Source organism: Cervus elaphus, chromosome 5 (assembly GCF_910594005.1).
Source record: "Cervus elaphus chromosome 5, mCerEla1.1, whole genome shotgun sequence".
NCBI lineage: Eukaryota > Metazoa > Chordata > Mammalia > Artiodactyla > Cervidae > Cervus > Cervus elaphus.
In genome coordinates this window covers 104,606,769-104,627,205 of record NC_057819.1, presented here as the reverse complement: position 1 = coordinate 104,627,205, position 20,437 = coordinate 104,606,769, and the positions used below count along the sequence as shown (strand labels likewise).

General features: G+C 42.7%; 1 long non-coding RNA gene across 1 annotated transcript; it reads right to left on the bottom strand.

The window, feature by feature from the left end:
* Positions 1–2,720: 2,720 nt before the first annotated feature.
* Positions 2,721–18,981, bottom strand: LOC122694760. The gene is made up of 3 exons (XR_006341237.1): positions 18,919–18,981; positions 3,357–3,420; positions 2,721–2,853 (listed from the first exon to the last, which is right to left on the bottom strand). It is a non-coding gene; the product is annotated as an uncharacterized LOC122694760 (long non-coding RNA).
* Between the last annotated feature and the right edge of the window lie 1,456 nt (positions 18,982–20,437).

Below are 20,437 nucleotides of genomic sequence, written 5' to 3'. Positions count from 1 at the left end.
GCGCTAGATCCACGGCCATCTGCTACAGTGCCCTGTCCCTGGCAGAGTGACCCCAAGACTCAGGCCACACTCTCCCGTGCTCACTCGTCTCACCCAACCTGTGAAAACACAGGCACCTCTGTTCTCCAACAAGCTGTGTCTGAGCAGAGAACCCGACAAGAAGGGAATGTCCTCTCTGGAGATGCAAAATGACTATTCAGACATTGGGATAATATCTCCAGGTGATCATGTGCATTAATATCAGATCAAGTCCAAACTCAGCACAACTGCTTTGTTACTTGACTGCTATCAAAACGGCAGTATTTTATTGTCAATTACTAAAGTACTATCACATTACAAAACATTTGGACTAAAGAGAATAAAAATTACTCCAAATTAAAAAAAAAAAAAAAGTGGGCAGTTGTGAAATCATGGACTCTCTGGCATGCATCTGTGCTTAGTCACTCAGTCGTGTCCCACTCTTTGTGACCCCGTGGACTGTAGCCTGCCAGGCTCCTCTGTCCATGGGGTTTCCCAGGCAAGAATACTGAAGGGCATTGCCATTCCCTTCTCCAGGGGATCTTCCTGACCTAGGGATCGGACCCAGGTCTTCTGCCTTTCAGGCAGACTGTTTACCATCTGAGCCACCAGGGAAGCCCTGGCAGTGGTCCTTTAAGAGATATTTCCAAAAATAGCTGAAATAAGCAAAGCATCCAGAAAAATGTGGTCCCTTTGCCCTCTGGCCTTCCCGGGAGACCTTCTCAAATGCCTCTCTGTTGCCTCATGCCCCCAGGAGTGGGGTTATTTATTACACCCCACACTCCAATAGAGGTTCAATTAAAAACCAGGATCTGGCAGCAAGCACCTGTTTTCTTGTCAGACACATTGTAAATTGCATAAGAACTATTTTGGTGCAATTTACAACATTGGAAATAAAAACACACTCGTGCGACGATTTGTCTACTGTGGCACTGGGAAGTCTGGAGGCCTGGGCTCCTGGTCAGAAGCTGGAAAGTGGCCAATGAAAGGGACGTGCTTGGGGGTGGAACACATCTAGTGGTGACCACCACCAACTAGGTGCTGTGTAGGAATGAAATGGATTTTATATATATAATTGATTTATTTGGCTGCTCTAGGTCTTAGTTGCAGCACGCAGAATCCTCGATCTTTTAGTTGTGGCATGCAAACCCTTAGTGGCAGTATATGGAATATAGTTCCCTGACCAGAGATTGAACCCGAGCCCCCTGCATTGGGAACGCAGTCTTAGCCACTTGACCAGCAGGGAAGTTCTGAACAGTGTCTTTAAAATATTAAGCACAGCATCTGACAAATTGTATTTTACAATTTTTTAAAATGTTATATTGGAGTATAGTTGATTTTTCTGGATGCTTTGCTTATTTTGGCCACTTTTGGAAATATCTCTTAAAGGACCACTGCCAGGGCTTCCCTGGTGGTTCAGATGGTAAAGGGTCTCTGCCTGCAATGCAGGAGGCCTGGGTTTGATCCCTGAGTTGGGAAGACCCCCTGGAGAAGGAAATGGCAACCCACTCCAGTATTCTTGCCTGGAGAGTCCCATGGACAGAGGAGCCTGGTGGGCTATAGTCAATGGGGTCACAGTCAGACACGACTGAGTGACTGACACATATAACACGTATATAACATAGTTGATTAACACTGTTGTATTAGTTTCAGATGCACAGCAGAGAGATTTTATTATACATACAAAAATCTATCCTTCTTCAAATTCTTTTCCCCTATAGTTTATTACAGAGTGTTGAGCAGAGTTCCCTGTGCTATACAATAGGTCTTTCTTGATTGTCTATTTTATATACAATAGTGTGTATATATTAATCCCAACCTCCTAGTTTATCCCTCCCCCTGAGCTTTCCCCTTTGGCAGCCATAGTTTGATTTTTATGTCTGTGAGTCCGTTTCTGTTTTGTAAATAAGTTCATTTGTATCAGTTTTCAGATTCCCCACATAAGTGATATGATATATTTGTCTCTCTGTCTGAGACAAATACTTCCTTCACCTCATACTTACTTCACTTAGTATGGTAACTTCTAGGTTCATCCATGTTGCTGGCACTTGTTATTGTAATAGAAGCAGAGAGGATTGGAGGAGGCTGACTTTATTTTTTTTTTCCATTTATTTTTATTAGTTGGAGGCTAATTACTTTACAATATTGTAGTGGTTTTTGTCATACATTGACATGAATCAGAGGAGGCTGACTTTAATAATAATAACAGAAGTCATCATGATAGTAGTGAAAGTAGTAATAAATCCTGAACTAGAGTCAGGAAGACATAATCTGTCCAATCCATCTTCCCAGAGTCTAGGAAGGCTTAGTAAAGACACAGAAAGGCAGATTTTTAAAGTAGGTTAGAGTACTCACGGGAGTACTTCCCAGGTGGGGCTAGTAGTAAAGAACCCACCTGCCAGCGCAGGAGACATAAGAGACACAGGTTCAGTCCACAGAGTCACAAAGAGCCGGACACAACTGAGCAATAAACAACAACTCTATGTGTACACACACACACACACATACCCATATACAGTCGCTCAGTCGTGTCTGATTCTTTGAGGCCCCGTGGAATGCAGCACACCAGGCTTCCCTATCCATCACCAACTCCTGGAGCTTGCTCAAACTCATGTCCATCAATTTGGTGATGCCATCCAACCATCTCATCCTCTGTCATCCCCTTCTCCTCCTGCCCTCAATCTTTCCCAGCATCACGGTCTTTTCTAAAGAGTCAGTTCTTCCCATCAGGTGGCCAAAGTATTGGAGCTTCAGCATCAGTCCTTTCAAGGAATATTCATTGGAATATTAGTCTGGCAGTTAGTCTGCTATTTTCTGCCATCTTCTCTTTTATCACTGGGAAAAGTAAAAGTGAAGTCACTCAGTCGTGTCTGACTGTTTTCGACCCCATGGACTGTAGCCTACCAGATTCCTCCATCCATGGGATTTTCCAGGCAAGGGTACTGGAGTGGGTTGCCATTTCCTTCTCCAGGGGATCTTCCCGCCCCGGGATTGAACCCAGGTCTCCCACACTGTAGGCAGAGGCTTTACCGTCTAAGCCACCAGGGAAGCTGGTGGGAAAGGAGAGGAAATAAAAACATGTCTGCTTCTCCTGCCCTCCTTCATTAGACACAATATTCCTGAAATTCTCGGTTATAGGGATGTTCAGAATTTGTCTCCCATGGGTTCTAAAGGCCAGGACTTTCCACCATCACAGCTAAATGGCATTTGGTAACTTAGAGAAAGGTCCAAAGTTTTAATTCTGGGACCCAAAAGAAAAATTGTAAAATAGACTTCTAAGTCTGTCCACAAGGTAGAGTGTAACTGTGATGCATACAAGATGAGTTGCTCAGACTCACCTGGACTTTTAACAAAAGGACAGAAAGTCAGAGAGAATCTTGGCAAAGCTTTGTTGAGTCAGTGCTAAAAGACAGAAATGAATATATGTATTTTATATATATATGTGTATAATAAACTTAATATATATCTGTATTATACATATATATATATATATATATATATATATATACACACACACACCAGAGCTTACTAAAGTCACTTCCCTTGTTTTATATCTCAGAGCTTGCTAATTTATAAACCTTCAGTCACCCACAGCTTGAAAAATTTCACACTTCTGGTGAGGGGAGTAGTCATTCATTTATACATTTGACAAATATATAACAAGCTCAGTCTTCAGGGAGCTCACAACTCAAGCACTTGCCCTCGACTGAACAACTCACTGGAATGTCCACTAATCTTTTCCTCCCCTCCCCAGCCCTGGTCACCTCTTAATTGGGAGCCCCTGTCTCTTTTCAGAGATGGATAAAGACCGGGATGACAATTTAGAGTCAGCAAATAACACTCTAGAGATTAAATTCTTATCAATTACAAAACTCAGCTCCGGCTTCTCCTTTCTTTAACAGCTCAACCTTTCTGCAATTAGCTCAATTCAAATGAGAAAAAAACCTTTCACTGTCCCTGAGGGACCAGGCTGGTTGATTCATTCATGTAACTAGTGTTGTTGCTATTGCTATTACTTTTACTATGATTTTAAAATTTTATTTATTTATGGCTGCACTGCGCCTTCACTGCCGCTCCCAGGCTTTCTCTAGTTGCAGCAAGTGAGGGCTGCACTTGATTGTGGTGCATGGGCTTCTCTCGCTGTGGAGCTCAGACTTCTAAAGCACAGCCTCAGAAGTTGTGGCAGACAGGCATAGTTGCTCTGAGGCATGTGGAATCTTCCCAGAGCAGGGATCGATTCTGTGTTCCCCACATTGACAGGCGGGTTCTTGGCCATTGGACCGCCAGGGAATTCTATATTACTGTAAGTATTGTTGATACATATATAGTGCTTTGGAGAAGGAAATGGCAGCCCACTCCAGTATTCTTGCCTGGAAAATTCCAGGGATGGAGGAGTCTGGTGGGCTGCAGTCCCAGGGGGGTTGCAAACAATCAGACAGGACTTAGCAAGTGAGCACACAGTGCTTACTCTGCGTCATGTGGGTATCACATAAACACACACACATTTAATGCGCCTAGTGGCTCAGTCATGTCCCGCTCTTTGTGACTCCACAGACTGTTGCCACCAGGCTCCTCTGTCCATGGGGATTCTCCAGGCAAGAATACTGGGGTGGGTTGCCATGCCCTCCTCCACACACTTAATAGTAGTAGGTTATTATGAATAATAATATTATCATTCCAATTTTACTATTATTGATTAAAATATTATTTATTCTCAACTAATATTAATAAGTGAGGAAACTGAGTCAAAAGAAATGAGGTAACCTACCTCCAATCACCCAGCCTAGTAAGTGGCAGAGCTAGGATTTGAACCCAGGCAGTTGGGTTGCAGAATTCGTGCTCTAAACCACAGCAACACAAAGCAGATAGATTTCAAACACTTTGTTCTGGTCTATGAGAAGATAAAGTGTTTGTTTTGTTGTTGTTGTTGTTCACTAGCTAAGTCGTGTCCAACTCTTTGTGACCCAATGGACTGCAGCACACCAGGTTTCCTGGTCTTTCACCGTCTCCCAGAGTTTGCTCAAATTCATGTCCATCGAATCACTGATGCTATCTAGCCATCTCATCCTCTGCCTCCCCCTTCTCCTTTTGCCCTCAATCTTTCCCAGCATCAGGGCCTTTTCCAAACAGTAGACTTTTCGAATCAGGTGGCCAAAGTATTGGAGCATCAGCTTCAGCATCAGTCCTCCCAATAAATATTCAGATTGACTGGTTTGATCCCCCTGTAGTCCAGGGGACTCTCAAGAGTCTTCTCCAGTACCACATTTCAAAAGCATCAAATCTCCGGCGCTCATCCTTCTTTCTGTTTCAACTCTCACATCCATTGATGACTACTGGAAAAACCACTGCTTTGACTATATGGACCTTTGTTGGCAAAGTGTTTGTGCTGAATTGTAACTCTATGCAATGCTTCCTTCACTGAGAAATTCTTGCTATGAAGCCACATTGGCTGAGCTAGACAGTATGCATAGTCTCCTAGCTGATTTACATTCTGGTCTGGATCTCCTTGGCACACAGTTCTCGACTACCACTTGCAGACAGGTCACTAGCAAGTAGGGCCATTGAACCACTATATTAGGCTGCTGTTCTCACTACCTCTCCTACAAGAACCAGCATCCACATTTCTTCTGTAAGACCAGGATTGTTAGCCAGGGATGTACGGAGAAGTACATCTCTTCATATATATGGGTCAAACACTATCAAACAGCACAAAGAAAATCTTAAATGGATGAAAGGATTCCCAGGTCCCATCTCACCCCTCCAAGCAGCATTTGATATCTCTAAGATATAGATGCCTCTATGGGAACAAATTCTTTCCAGACGGATGTACAGAAAGACTTCTTCCAGAGTGGCAACAGGAGCCCTTTGTAATTTAGCTTAGCTTTGAACCGACTCTTGTAGGATGCAAAATAAGCCAAATTATGGTAACCCTCTCAGTAAGAGATAAGACTTCAAGATTTGCCTTTTCTTTTATATGGATGACCCGAAGCTATAGCCGGAGAAGAGTGCTCAATTACAAAGCACACTTGAAATAGAATCCTGTTTCAATCGGTCAATTAGTATGGAATTTGGACTGGAGAAGTGCAATTTCATGTGCCAAATGTGGAAAGGAACTGCAAACACATGCAACTCTTTGATGCAACTGAAAATTGGGACCTGAAGTTCCCAGGGGCTTGTAAAGGCAGGAATGGCCACAATTTCCCTAGGGGAGCACCAGGAAAAAAAACCAGTAAGTCATCATGAAACCTTGCAAAGGATCCAGCTAATTTTGAAGATTTGATTCCCCACTGAACATATGCTGAGAGAGTACATTTAGTGGCCAGATGCGGGCTCTGGGTTAATCCCCGGCTCTGCTGCTTATAGATTTGTGAGCAACACACTACTTACCTCCTGTGCTTCTGTTTCTTTATCTGCCATGAGGTCTGCCTAATAAAGACTTGATGAGGATTAGCTAAAATACCAAGCAGAGGACCTGGAGCAAAGTAAGCACTCCGTTGGCACTGAGCCTTATTAGAATGCCTAGATCACTCCCATTTTGGCTTCTGCACTTTAAATTTGGGCAAATGTGCACCTTTGGGAAGCCTTCATTTCTTCATCAGTAAAATGTTGGTAAATGAACCTGTCTTCCTTCACCTCCCACTGGGTTGTTGTAAAGATTAAAAGAGACAATACATGTAAGATCCATTATAATGCAATACCTGGTAAATTTAACAGGAGCTTGGTAAGTGGTTAACTGCTGTAGCCATTAAGGTCCAGTCAATTAGAAGGGGAAAAGTAGAAGCAGTGACAGATTTTATTTTCCTGGGCTCCAAAATCACTGAAGATGGTAAAAGCAGCCATGAAATTAAAACACACTTGTTCCTTGAAAGGAAAGCTATGACAAAACTAGGCAGAATATTAAAAAGCAGAGACATCACTTTGCTATCAAAGGTCTATATAGTCAAAGCTACGGTTTTTCCTGTAGTCGTGTATGGATGCGAGAGTTGGAACATAAAGGAGGCTGAGCACCAAAAGAATTGATGCTTTAGAACTGTGGTGCTGGAGAAGACTCTTGAGAGTCCCTTGGACAACAAGGAGATCAAACCAGTCAATCCTAAAGGAAATCAACCCTGGATATTCATTGGAGGACTGATACTAAAGCTGAAGCTCCAACAATTTGGCCACCTGATCAGAGCTGACTCATTGGAAAAGGCCCTGATGCTGGGAAAGAATGAGGGCCGGAGGAGAAGGGGACTACAGAGGCTGAGGGGATTGGATGGCATCACTGACTCAATGGACCTGCGTTTGAGCCAACTCTGGGAGATGGTGAAGGACAGGGAAGCCTGATGTGCTGCAGTCCATGGGGTTGCAGAGTCTGACATGACTGAGCATCTGAACAGCACCATCCTTAAAGGCCTGCTGTGAGAACCAAAATTTAAAAATAATCTGTTAAGAGTAACTGGTGTACAGTCCCCAGGTACTTGATAAGGTGCTCAATAAATGTTCTCTTGTTCTGCCAGTTTTTCCACTCTTATGTTTATGCACAGCTCTGCTTACACATACCCAGGAAATACCAAGTAGCTTGGAATCCATGTCAAATGAAGTACAGTATTAAAAAATGAGCAATTCACTGAAGTCTTACAGTAACAGTCAACCAATCAACCAACCAGTTGATGGGTTTGGGAAGCCCACCCACACACCTCCCCCAGCAGGTGAGAACCTCTCCTGGTTTTCTCAGACACGAGGCATCATTTTCATGGACTGCTAAATCAAAGGCAAGGTGAAAATCACTGTCATTAAATGGGGGAAGAAAAAAAAATTGGACTGAGATTCGTACAGGAGAAAACAGTATTAAAATATCCCCTGAAATGTTCCCATGTCATTAATAAGAGGAAGAAACCCCCTTCCTATCTTTATTACCAAAACTAACTCCCTTTAAATCTGTTCCTTTGTTCATTTCTGACTTTTAGCAGTTCACATCTCATCTCCCCAATGAAATCTAATTTCCATAAATGCTTTACGAAATTTAAAGAGGACAGATTGCTGAATCTTCCTAATATGATTAATAACTGCTAAGAGGGTATAACACAAAATTAATGGGAATATTTAATAATTCTCCTATTGGAATTTTCTTTGCCTTGAGTTCCTGGCTGGGAGAAAGTTAGTGTGTACTTTCTGTAGATGGTACTGTTTAATGGAAACTTTGCAGAAATTAGAATTAGACCTTTGTTGAATGGGGATCTTTAATTTAATTTGTTTTTACTGCCAGAACACGGGGAGTGACTCATGGCGTATTGCACCAGCAGGCAGCCCTTTTAGAATTCAGTTTTGTTGTGATCACCAGGGTAATGACTTCTCTAAGGCCTAGTGTTGGGAGAACAGCGTGGTTTAGTTATTCCAGGAATCGTAAATGTCATTAATAAAGTCCTAGAGGAGCAATTGCATCGCAGAGCAGCCTTATAAACACGGGACTCCAGTCACTCTTCGCATACTTGCAAGGGGCGGGGGATGCCTGTACTCTGCTGGGGGAGGGAGGGGAGAGAAGGGGAGATGGGGCCCTGAAGTTTACTTGGATTTTTTCCCCTTAAATTCTGCCTCCAGTTTAAAACACAAAATAACAACCCTTTGTTGCTAAATCTTTTTTTTTTCAGTATATTTATTTTATTAATGGTCTTTATCATGGCTTATTCTTTTTAAAATTTATTTGCTATTGGAGGATAATTGCTTTAAATGTTGTTTCTGCCATACAACAAAGTGAATCAGCCATAAGTATACATATGTCCAGTCCCTCTTGAGCCTCCCGCCGACCCCTCACCCCATCCCTCCCCTCTAGATTGTCACAGGGGACCGGGCTGAACTTTCTGTATTATGCAGCAAATTCTCACAGCTATCTATTTTGCATATGGTTTTATATAAGTTTCAGTGCTACTATTTCATTTTGTCCCACCCTCTCCTTATCGACAGATGAATGGATACAGGGTTATGGTATGTATATACAATAGAGTATTACTTAGCCATAAAAAGAAAAGCATTTGAATCAGTTCTAGTGAGGTGGATGAACCTAGAGCCCATTAGACAGAGTGAAGTAAGTCAGAAAGAGAAAAACAAATATCGTATATTAATGCATATGTATGGAATCTAGAAGAATGGGACTGATGAAGCTGCTTGCAGGGCAGAAATAGAGATGCGGATGTAGAGAACATTCTTGTTGCTAATTCTCAGTTTGCTGTCGGCATTCTGATTCTGCTGTTCCCACTACTGCCAGGCAGAGCACGTCTACCCAGAGAGACCATGTCTATCCACAGAGAGCCCAGGAAGGTAGGGTTTGAAAGGCAAATGCTTCTCTGAGGTGCACATACACATCCAAGGAATCAAAAAACAGGGACTGGAACAGATTATGCTTGTATGCCAGTGTTCATATCAGTATTTACAATAGAAAAAAGGTAGAAGCACCACAAGTATCCGTCAGGGGATGAATGGATCAACAAAATGGGGTGTTTTCATGCTGTGGAATATTACTCAGCTGTAAAAATGGATGAAGCTCTGACACCTGCTCCAACATGGATGAATCTTGAGGACATTATGCCATGTGAAATAAACCAGACACAGGGGGACAAATAATACATGAGTCCACTCACATGAGGTCCCCAGAATGGTCAAGTTCATCAGACAATGAGTAGAATGGAGGTTACCAGGCCCTGGGATGGAGACAGAATGAAGATTTAGCCCTTAATGGTCAGTTTCTGTTGGAGGAATGAAAACATTTGGAAATGGATAATTTTTTCATAATGTGGTGACAGTTGCACGACGTTGTGAATAAAATTAATACCACTGAATTAGACTCCTAAAAATGGTTAAAATGGTCAATGTTATGTTATGTATTATGTATTTTATGACCATAAAAATACCCCCTAAAGTAAGGGAAAATGCACTGCAGGAATCTTTCTTCTGCTTTTTCCTCCCTCCTTCCTAAACTACCCTGTTTCTCTTCTCCTCTCCAATGGAATGCTAACCTTCCCATGTCATCCTTAAATATGGGAATGGGAGAAGTGCCTGCCCATAGCAGATGCTCAATTAAATGGTCTTCCCTCCCATCCATGACTGTGTATAAGTGAGACTAAGATGTCACAAGTTTGCTATCTGTTTCTCTTTCTGTCTTGTTGATTTAACAGCATGTATACTATCTATGGTGAAACAGATCACCAGCCCAGGTGGGATGCATGAGACAAGTGCTCGGGCCTGGTGCACTGGGAAGACCCAGAGGAGTCGGGTGAAGAGGGAGGTGGGAGGGGGGATCGGGATGGGGAATAAGTGTAAATCTATGGCTGATTCATATCAATGTATGACAAAACCCACTGAAATGTTGTGAAGTAATTAGCCTCCAACTAATAAAAAAATTAAAAAAAAAAAATAATTTTTTCTTTCAAATAAAAATGTTTAAAATTACTTTTACTGATAGAGAGTCTGGTTCTTTCAGAACCTGTTCTTGTCCTACACTGAGATATGCTCACAGCTCAGTCAGTGTTGGGAGAAGGCTTTTAAAATAGCTTATTAAGAGGATGATTTATTTAGAATTCAGCCCATAAGAGACAGCAGCAAAGAGCCAAGAGAAAAGCAACTCATATCATCCCCGATTCTAGAGGCAGACCAGTTGTCTGATTGACAGTTTTTACCGCAGGGACCCCAAGACTGCCTTGTACACACACCTGTCACAGAGACAAAAGTTTCAGCAGCTCTTAAGCTTGAGGAGTTAATGTAAACACTAGCAACAAAAACTAGGGTTTTTCCCTCACTTTTGTAAAAAGGAGTATTAAATAAACTCTTACACCTGAGAAAGTGAAATCCCAGAAACAAAATATTTTGATTTGCAGATTGAGAGCAGTGAAAAAGCTTTTACCTAGATTCAACTTTTTAATAAAATATGTGCATACAATCAGGATTAGAAAGGCACCAATTTGTACGTAGATTACTTTTTATTGTTAGACTTTTTTTTTTTGATGTGAGCCATTTTTAAAGCTTTTATTGAGTTTGTTACAATATTGCTTCTGTTTCATGTTTTGGTTTTTTGGCTGAGAGTCATGTAGGATCTTAATTCCCTGACCAGGGATCAAACCTGCACCCCCTGCACTTAAAGGTGAAGTCTTAACCACTGAACCACCAGGGAAGACCCACATATGTGCTTTATTGATAGTTAACTCTCAATTTTCTTACAAGGAGGAAATAATCCTAAAATACAGATTTGATATTAGTTATTTTTACCCACCTCTCCCCGCTACCCCCTAAAATTCGTAATTTGGCTGGAGAGATAGACCCAAGAGGGTTTTTCTTTCTTTCTTTTCCCAATTTGGTGTGGCTATTTTCTTCCACAATCAAAAAGCATTCCTATGATGTATAACATGTTATTGAATGTTGCTAAGATGAGTTGTTTTTAATAAAAGGCTCTATTTCCAATTGTAGGGTCCCACACAATGAAAAAGCCCACTCTGACCTGTTTCTCTGATCATCCTGAGATGCTTATTATTGATATCTAACCTCCACAGGGGGCTCAGTGGTAAAGAATCCACCTGCAGTTTGGAAGACCTGGGTTCGATCCCTGGGCTGGGGAGATCCCCTGGAGGAGGGCATGGCAACCCACTCCAGTATTCTTGCCTGGAGAAACCCCATGGATGGAGGAGCTTGGCTGGCTACAGTCCATGGGGTTGCAAAGAGTCAGACACTGAGCACGCACACACTACCACCCCTAACCCCTGACAAACGGCATAGTTTTGTATCACTCCTGGTAATAGCTTGTGCCTACATTTTAAAGAAATGAACCAAGAGTTTCTTGGGCAATGAGCTTAGGAGCATACACCCATAAAATAAGGACAAGAAACACATACATCACTGTTTTTACAGGGCTGACTGAAGACCTCTAGAGAGCCTCGACTCTTTGAAAGACTATGCTGCCACCTCATCTCTTTGTGATTCAAAATACAATAAAAAACAATAATAAACTGCACTGACTGCTATTATTATTGAGGCAGATTGTTTGCATTGCCTGGGCTTTCTTAGGATTAAATGGCACACTTTGGAAGCCCAAGTCTTGGCTTTGGCCACCCAGGTGCTAAACCAAGGCCCCTCCACCACTGCATGGACCCGGGGCTGTGGTTTCTACCACCAAGAAGCCTCCCTTGAATGGAGCAATTGATCCAGTATTTCAATCATCCCACGTGACTAATTGGATCGACCATTTTAATGGAATTGTCTCATCCATCCAAACAGTCAGTCAATTAAATCTAACCATCAGTTTAACTGATCTCCCCACCTTCCCCACCCCTTCCCCATGGAACAGACCCAATATCTGAACACAGGGAATTCACAGGTTGTTTTCACGTCATGTACACATGGCCTTAATGACGGAACTGGACCCATGCCACCGCTGAGTTCATCGACTATACAACAATCACTTTCTGATACGTGGCCCCTCCCTGCCACCTTCTTTCAAACAAAATAACATCAGCTCAGTATCCATTGGTCCTGCAGTCAAAGAGCTCTTGGCTTGAGCCTCCCAAGTTCTGAAATGTCTTCGTACAAATTTTGCCAAGATATACTTTAGAGGGTAGACACCTACCTACTCCATGAATTATAGCTCCTACAAGTACTTACATGCGTATCTGAGTTTGGCAATGTGATGACACCTTCCAGAAAATTCATAGCACTCTCAAGTAAAAATATGCCAGCTTGTTTTTCCCATAAATGTATTTGCCCGAGTCCTTATTTTTTATTCCCAAACTGTGGTCACCTAGGTAGAGACAACGTCCAAGTCTTTGGTGCTTTAATTGTCTCCTCCTGGGCACATATGAGGTCCCAAATGCCCATTAAAGGTGATTATAGAGCTGTCATGAAGAGTTGGAGTGTATAAATTGATACAACTTCTACAGTGGGCAGTAGAGCAAAATCTTTCAGAATCACAAACACACACACCCTTTGTTCAGGAAGTTCACTTCTCAGAATTTGTCCTACAGATACACACACTCTCCAATTTATGGCATCACCTAAATATGTGATTAGTCACTGTAGCTTTGTTCAACCAGCAGAAGATTGGAAATTACCTAAATGTCTGGTAAAATATGTTACTGTAAATGTGTACAATATTCAGTCATAGCAAACATGGAAACTTTTTATGCATAGATATGGAACTGTCTCCCAGATATAACATGAATTTTTCAAAAGTCAAAGAGAGGGACTTTCCTGACGTTCCAGTGAATAAGATTCCATGCTTTCAATGCAAGAGGGCACAGGCTCGATCCCTGGTCAGGGAACTAGATCCCACACGGTTTCAAAAAGTAAAGTAAAGTGAAGTTGCTCAGTCGTGTCCGACTCTTTGCAACCCCACGGACTGTAGCTTACCGGGCTCCTCCATCCATGGGATTTTCCAGGCAAGAGTACTGGAGTGGGTTGCCATTTCCTTCTCCAGAGGATCTTCCTGACCCAGCAAGGTGCTGCCAAAAAAAAAAAAAATTTATTTCTGCACACACTTTCCCTCTTTCCTTGTTTTTAGGGTCGGTCTATACACACTGTCAGATCATATAACCATGGAAAGTGCTGTCCTGCACCCTTTTTAAATCCCCTTTAATCTTAGTTCCACAGTAACTTGATGTTGAAAGCTCTGTACTAGCCCTGATGCCACTGCCTCTGACTGTTTCAGTTCTCCGTGCTCATCTTCTAGAACATTCTTCAGTAAGGGATTGTATTAAAGATGCTCTGTCTTTCCTTCCAGCATAAAACCTTGTGGTCAAAAGCTGATGATACCTGAATTCCTTTCCTGAGTCCCTGGCTGCTTTTACCTCTCATCCAAAAGCTTTATTTTTTTAATCCAAAGCCTTTGCTAGAATATGTGTCTGTGTTGGTCCTTCTGGGTTGATATTCTCAAAGACATGGTGAATTTCAATGTGTAGTTTCTAATCTTGTCGTATTTCAGGAATGTTCTCTTGCTTTATAGTTCCTGCTGCTGCTGCTAAGTCACATCAGTTGTGTCCGACTCTGTGCTACCCCATAGATGGCAGCTCACCAGGCTCCTCCGTCCCTGGAATTCTCCAGGCAAGAACCCTGGAGTGGGTTGCCATTTCCTTCTCCAATGCATGAAAGTGAAGTTGCTCAGTCGTGTCCGACTCTTAGCGATCCCAGGGACTGGTTCTGAGCAAATCACATTGCTTGTTTCTTTGGAGACTCACGTTATCCTGAGGTCAGATGTCATGGCTGCACACTTTGGGTTTCACATCTCCAAACACAGCCCCTTCTCTCTCTCTCCCTCTCTCTCTCTCTTTTTCTCTTTCTCTCTCTCTTCCAGACTCTTACTAACTACAACCCTCACTTTCCATTTTCCTCCCTCCCTGCTCTCTCTTTACTTGATGGCTTTTTTTTTTCTTTTCCCTAAAAAGACTGTAAACTCCTTAACAACTAAGCCATCATCTTTTCCATCTTTTCTGTAGCCCCAAAACTGTCCTCAGTCACACTCCTATGAGCTCCCTGCAGATAGCCATCAAACATTCAAATCAAGTAACTTCTTGCCCGCAAGTCCCTTTGACTAGCTCTTGGTGGACAGTAATCATCTACTTCTTTCAGTGAAGGAGGGGTTGTGATAGAGATCTAAAAGCAGAAAATGCCTTCAAATTTTCAATAGGTGTTTGGGAGTCATATGATCAACTGCCTCCTCCTTGTGGGTCTTGCCTAATCTGCTGTCAGAATCCTGGTTGAAAAGCATAGGCTTCTCCTGCTGGGTTTGATGGTTTGGTTGAAAAAGTAGTGCATAGCTTCATATACCATTATTAACAAGGAAGAAAGGCCATTAAAATTTTTACTTACACTCTCTGGGTTTGTGGTCATTTGGGCATAATACACTTTTCGCCTCTCTTACACACTTACTTTGCTTAATAACATTGTTCTCAGAAAGGATTCTATTTCTCATAGTGTGAGTCATTTTTGTGTACTATATTGAAAACGGTCCCTTATTTTGTCTTTGACTAATATTGTGTTAGTGTACCGCAGATAATTAAAATAATATTCAAAGTCTTGTTTCTCATCTATTAGATTTAAACAATTTTTTTATCTTTTCTCATTTCTAATTAAATTAATTATTTTTATCATCCTTTTCCAAAATCATTTATAAGCAAAACAGTTTTCAAATGTTTTTGCTGGCAGGGCCCCATTCAAAATATTTTGAGAAACCATTTATTAAAAAAACCTTTTATTGTACGTTTACATAATCACAAAAATATCACTTCCGTCTCTTCATACTTTATGAACATTTGTAAATAAAATGGTGATGTCACTCAAAAAGTTGTTTCTTCAATAAGTGAATCTAATAAATACTCAGCAGTCTAAAGACACTTGATATTCCCTTGCACTGTAAGAAGATCAAACCTGTCAATCCTAAAGGAAACCAATCCTGAATATTCATTGGAAGGACTCATGCTGAAGCTGAAGCTCCAATACTTTGGCCACCTGATGCAAACAGCTGACTCATTGGAAAAGACCCTGATGCTAGGAAAGATTGAGGGCAAAAGGAGAAGGGGGCAGCAGAGGATGAGATGGTTAGATGGCATCACCGACTCAAGGGACATGAATTTGAACAAACTCCTAGGAGATAGTGGAGGATGGAGGAGCCTGGCGTGCTGCAGTCCATGGAGGTCACAAAGTGTTTAACACAACTCAGATATTGAAAAACAACCACCACCGTTTTTTTAGATTCCACATATGTGATATCATACAATATTTGTCCTTACATGTCTGGCTGACTCCCTTCAGTTTGCCAATCTCTAGGTCCATCCATGCTGCTGTAGACTTTGCTGAGAGCTTACATTAGCTTGAAGGAAGAACCCGAACACCACTCACAGGGCTTTGGTGTGAGAATGCTTGTACTACACCTGGACTTCCACAAAGATAAGCCCAACTCTGCAACATTCCACTGTATACTGCATCAGAAAAAGAACTGTAGGCCCAGACTAGTCTTCAGAATGAGCCGTCCTTCCGGTTTAGAGGAGGAATAAAGACAACTAGTTCCCAGTGATTCTGAAATCTTCCTGGTCCAGGATGGATGTGAAATCTTCCTTGTTTCAGAAATGGCAAGAGAATATGTGCCTGAAAGGCTAGTTTCGTTGCTTAAATCAATAGGCATTTGGGGTTTCCCAGGTGGCTCAGTGGTAAAGAATCTGCCTGCCTGTGTGGGAGATGCAGGTTCAATCCCTGGTCTGAGAGGATCCCAATTCCATGGAGCAACTAAGTCACAACTCTTAAGCCCACAATGACTGAGCCTGCACGCCAGAGCCCAGGAGCCACAACTACTGAAGCTCACGTGCCCTAGAGCTAGTGCTCCACAGCAAGAGAAGCCACCACAATGAGAAGCCCGTGCATCACAACTAGAGAGTAGCCCCTGCTCGCTGCAGCTAGAAAAAAAGCCATGTGCCGCAATGAAGACCCAGCACAGCCAAAAATAAACACATAAATAAATGAACTTCAAAAGAAATCAATAGACATTCAAGAAAGCCTCGTCAACAGTAAATGCTGGACCATTTCTTCTAAAAGTGCATTTAGATAAATGATCATTCTCAAAAGCAAGAACTCTGTTTATATTTCCCCTCTCCTGAGCAAATTTACTCAGGAACATGGAAATCCTGATGCTATCCACATGCAAACACTCTCAAATCCAACCATCCCGATGCTATCAGACAGAGGCTCGTAAAAAGAGTTTATCAAAGTCAGGGGGTCAATTAAGGTAAGTGAAAGAAGCCCGGGGCCAAAAAGACAAATATTGATGATTCCACTTGTATGAGGGACCTGGAGGAGTCAGATTCATAGACACAGAAGGTAGGATGGGTGAGGGCTAGGGGCTGGCGGAGGGGAGAGACAAATTATTGTTTAACGGTAGAGATTCAGTTGAAGAAGATGGAAAGTTCTGGAGATGGATGGTGAAGGTTGTATAACAGTGTTGACGCCCTTAATATCACTGAATTATATACTTTAAAATGGTTAAAATGATCCATTCTATGTTATATATATTTTACCACAAAAACTCGAATTGTGGTGCGAAGACTCTTGAGAGTCCCTTGGATTGCAAGATCAAACCAGTCAATCCTAAAGGAAATCAACCCTAAATATTCATTGGAAGGACTGATGCTGAAGCTGACGCTCCAATGCTTCGGCCACCTGATGCGGAGAGCTGACTCATTGGAAAAGACCCTGATGCTGGGAAAGATTGAGGGCAGGAGGAGAAGGGGACAACAGAGGATGAGATGGTTAGATATCATCACTGATTCAATGGACATGAATTTCAGCAAACTCTGGGAGATAAGGAAGGACAGAGGAGCCTGGCATGCTGTAGTCCATGGAGTTGTAAAGAGTTGGACACAACAGCAATGGAACAACAAGGAACTTTAAAAAAAAAACAGTGAACCACAATGAACTCGCAAAGAGTTGGACATGACTGAGCAGCTGAACAACAACAGCGCAATAAATTCCATTCTATCTCTGCAAACGCTGAATGTAATTCAATATTCAAGCCGGAAAATGTAGAGGAAGGTGGTTTGGGCTTAATTTTCTTCCAAGTGGTTGAACTCAGTTCCTCTGATCCAGCACCTTACCTCTTAACCAGACCCCAGATATCATGGTGAGTGGAGGCGCAGGGCTGTGGCCTGTGTGTGTGAGTGGGTGTGTGAAGGGACTGGGTGAGTTTGCACAAGTGAGCAGAGCAGAGATAAACACAGGGCCAAGGAGACTACACTGCAGGTCAGAGGTCATAGAACAGCACTGGGCAACAGATTTCTCCTCCAGTAGAGACAACTTTTTGGAAGACAATTAGACAAAATGCATTTTTATTTTTAAAACTTGAAGATCTCATATCTACCAACTCCAGTTAGAAGAATTTATAGTCAGGAAGAAAAGGTAAGTATATACCCAACACTTCAGGCATAAGAATGGTTTGTTGTTCAGTCACTAAGACGTGTCTGACTCTTTGCGACCCCATGGACTGCAGCATGCCAGGGTCCTCTGTCCTCCACTATTTCCCAGAATTTGCTCAAACTCATTTCCATTGAGTCAGTGATGCTCTCTATCTCATCCTCTGCCACCCACTTCTCCTCTTGCCCTCAATTTTTCTCAGCATCAGGGTCTTTACTAATGAGTCAACTCTTTGCATTAGGTGGCCAAAGCCTTGGAGCGTCAGCTTCAGCATCAGTCCCTCCAATGTATATTTAGGGTTGATTTCCTTTAGGAAAGGGAAAAGTGAAAGTGAAAGTTGCTCAGTTGTGTCAGTCTTTGTGACCCCATGGACGATACGGTCCATGGAATTCTCCAGGCCAGAATACTGGAGTGGGTAGCTGTTTCCTTTTCCAGGGGATCTTCCCAACCCAGGGATTAAACTCAGGTCTCCCGCACTGCAGGCAGATTCTTTACCAACTGAGCCACCGGGAAAGTCAATCCTTTGACTGGTTTGACCTCCTGGTCTTTGATAATTTTCAAGAGTGTTTTTGAACCCCAAAGAATCACATAGCAAATGCTCAACAAATACTTGTTGGTGACCCTCCCCTCTCCACTCCTTGTTGAGATCTGAGTAAAAAGCCAAGACTCCTAGGTCTCCACGCTGATGAACACAGTACGTCTGGTGGGACACCTGCAGGGTGGTTCTCACAGCCTAGTCCCCACCCAAGGCACTGGTCAGAAGCCTGCGGTGTCCCATTGCCCATCAAAAACACAGTTCCTCCGCTCATAACAACCATTTGCCAAAAGTGTTGTCAAACGATTAACTGCACATTAATTGAGCTTCTGAAAAGAATGTGCCCTGGGGTGCGTTTAAAAGAAACCTTAAACACTAAGGTAACAGATGATTCTGTAAAACACAAACCAACACTGTCAGAAGGCTGCTAGCTCACAGATTAACAAACTCACCGAGCAGATGCGTGTGGTCCCATGGCTATACACTGAGTCCTCTCTCAGATTGCTTTATCCAGGGTTTTGCTGCCTTAGTTGTTGTAATGCTTATTGCACTGTCTTATAATCCCAGATTTGTACAAAGGGCTGATTGATACTAAAAAAAAAATACTCTCATTACTTGAGACACATTCCTGAGGTTTAAAACAAAAACTATCCAGATAGACAGGCTGGAGTCAGGGCTGCCTGAGGAAGGGCATTCTTGCTTCTTTGGATCAATGAAATTGATGGAATGATGGTTAAGTGAGTAAGAGATGAGGCCATTCCTGGCTGGTTCTCATCTGCCTCTGGGAGTGGAATGCTGAGTTTTCTCTGTGGCTAAGCACACCCACTTGGGTTTTGTAGCTTTCACCCTGGGAGCTCCTCCATGTCCCGCAGCATCCACCATGGCGATGAGCACTGCCTGGAATGACTCCCACCGCCCTCACCCTGACTAGCCCCTGCCATCGGCCTCTGCCTGGCCCTTGGGAGCCCCCTCAGCCAGAGTGAAGGTTAGGCAGGGATATAATGGCTCCGGGGAACTCCTCAACCCTTGGCTGGGAAGAGTTATGGGATAGCTCTGTTCTCCCTCCTCTTGGGTGGGGCAACTCTGGAGTTTGCTCTGTAGTGTCTCCTGGGGATTCCCCAGAGGTACCGAACTCAGATACTCACTGTGGGAATTGCTCAGTAATGAATGCATTTTTAAAATTTATTTTTAATTGGAGGATAATTGCTTTAACAATGTAGTGGTGGTGTCTGCTGTACATCAGTGTGAATCAGTCATATTATCTATCTATCTATACATCCCCTCTCTCCGGATCTTCCTCCCTCCCCATCCCACTGCTCTAGGTCATCACAGAGTGCCGAGTTGAGCTCCCGTCCTCGACAGCAGGTTCCCACTAGCTATCTGTTTTACACATGGTAGTGGATATACGTCAATGCTATTCTCTCAGTTCGGCCCACCCTGTTCTTCCCCGGCTGTGTCCACAGGCCATTTTGAGCACTGGTTTCCTTCCACACCTCCTCCCAGCTGATGTTTCCTAGGATCACCTCCCAAATAAACCACTTACACAAAATCGTCACCTGAGGACAGCTTCTGAGAAACCCAAACTAGGACTCGATTTAAAGAAGCACATGTCACAGAGAACAGACTTGTGGTTGCCAAGTGGAGAGGGGTTGTGTTGGAAGTTTGGGATTAGCAGATGCAAACTATTATAAACAGAATGGATAAACAATAAGGGCCTACCGTGTTGCACAGGGAACTATATTCAATATCCTGTGATAAACCATCATGGAAAAGAATATGAAAAAGAATGTATATATATGTTTAACTGAATCACTTAGCTGTACAGCAGAAATTGACACAACATTGTAAATCAACTATGTTGTTATTCAGCTGCTAGGTCGTGTCTGACTCTTTTGTGACCCCATGGACTATGGAGCCCATGGCCAGGCTCCTCTGTCCATGCAATTCTCCAGGCAAGAATACTGGAGTGGG